Source organism: Pleurodeles waltl, chromosome 5 (assembly GCF_031143425.1).
Source record: "Pleurodeles waltl isolate 20211129_DDA chromosome 5, aPleWal1.hap1.20221129, whole genome shotgun sequence".
Lineage (NCBI taxonomy): Eukaryota > Metazoa > Chordata > Amphibia > Caudata > Salamandridae > Pleurodeles > Pleurodeles waltl.
Genome location: NC_090444.1, coordinates 1765207436 through 1765209578, shown reverse-complemented (window position 1 = coordinate 1765209578; position 2143 = coordinate 1765207436).

The window sequence follows — 2143 nt, the reverse complement described above, 5'->3', positions numbered from 1 at the left end:
CAGACATCCATGACAGCATCAGTACTCTGGCCCGCCTCCGTCAACCACAAACACCAGACTCGCTGCCCACCAGTCTACTGCTCTCCTGGACATACGTCAACGACACTATAGAAATCATGAACACCATCCACTCCTGCTCATCATCCGACCCCTGCCCTCCCCACATCTTCAACAAAGGAAGCTCCGTCATCACACCCCAACTCCGGAAGATCATCAACAGTTCCTTCGAGTCCACCACCTTCCTGGAGAGCTGGAAACACACCGATATCAATGCCCTCCTGAAGAAACCTAAGGCGGACCCAAAGGACCTCAAGAACTTCCAGCCCATCTCTCTGCTCCCCTTTCTGGCAAAAATCATAGAGAAAATTGTCAACAAACAACTGACCCGTTTCCTCGAACACTCTGGACCCATTCCAATTCGGATTCCGCAGCAACTACAGCACTGAAACTGCCCTCATCACCACCACCGATGACATCAGAACCATACTGGACAACAGTGAAAGCGCAGCCCTTATCCTCCTGGGCCTCTCAGCCGTGTTCGACACACTCTTATACCACACCCTATGCACATGCCTCAGCGATGCTGGAATCCGCAATAGAGCCCTGGACTGGATCACCTCCTTTCTCACCGGCAGAACTCGGAGTCCGCCTCCCTCCCATTCCGCTCTGAAGCCACCAAAATCATCTGCGGCATACCCCAGGGTTTGTCCCTCAGCTCGACCCTCTTCAACGTCTACATGGCTCTGCTAGCTAGCCCGATCTCAACCTCAACATCATCTCATATGCTGATGACACCCAGCTGATCCACTCCCTCACCAAGGACACTGCCAAGACCACCCTTCACAAAGGAAAGAAGGCCATCGCCGAATGGATGAAGAACAGCTATCTGAAACTGAATTCCATCAAGACTGAGATTCTCATCTTCGGCTCCACTCCCTCCGCATGGGACGTGTCCTGGTGGCCTGCCACACTGCTAACCATACAGACACCCACCGACCACGCACGCAACCTGGGATTCATCCTGGACTCTTCACTATCTATGACCCAGCAAGTCAACGCCGTCCCCTCCTGCTTCAACACCGTCCCCTCCTGCTTCGGGAGATCTACAAATGGATCCCCACTGAAACTAGAAGAGCAGTCACACAAGCCCTCGTAAGCAGCAAACTGGACTGGGGCAATGCCCTATACGCAGGAACCACGGCCAAACTCCAGAAAAGGCTGCAACACATCCAGAACACCTCTGCACGCCTCATCCTGGACATCCCCCGCCACATCACAGCTCACCTGAGAGTCCTGCATTGGCTCCCCATCAACAAGAGAATCACCTTCAAACTCCTGACCCACGTTCACAAGACACTGCACAGCAGTTAGGCTCATCAGAGGGTAGTGTTAAGCATTTGTTGTACACACACAAGCAATAGAAGAAACACACACTCAATGACAACTCCAGACCAATAGGATTTTATATAGAAAAATATATTTTTGTTACTTTATTACTAGAACCATAAGATTCAGTTCAGAAATAAATACTGTTGCAGGTAAGTACTTAGCATAGACACCAATGTAACTTTGTTTCACTTTAGTCAAGTAAACAGTTTTTAAGAAAACAGAATATATATTTTAAAAGTGGACACAGTGCATTTTCTGAACAGTTACTGGGGGAAGAAAATAAAGTAAAGTTTTGGAGGTAAGTACACCACTTTCAGTTCCAGTCTCCGGGGTATAGTCCACCATTGAGGGTTCAACATAACCCCAAACACCCACCACCAGCAACACTGACCTCTGCACCCAACTGGCCCAAAGTTGAGTAAGTTTAATGTAGGCTCCTATGGAGACAGGAGGTACTCTGAATTTGGTTTATCAGCTGGTAAGTACCCGCGACTCGGATTGTGTTCAAGAGAGCACTGGAGGGGCCCTAAGTAGGCACCAAACACGCATCCTCCGTGGCACTGGGGCGGCCAGGTGCAGGGTGCAAACAGGATGTCATGTTTTCAATGCAACTCTGAGGGGACTCAGGGTCACTCTGAGTCTGCAGATGAGGTCGGGGGGGCTTCTCGGGCAAACCACAAGCTGGACAGGGAAGAGGGCCGCCTGCTGGCTGATGCTGCACTGGAGGTCAGGTTCTCCAAGGCCTGGGAGCTGC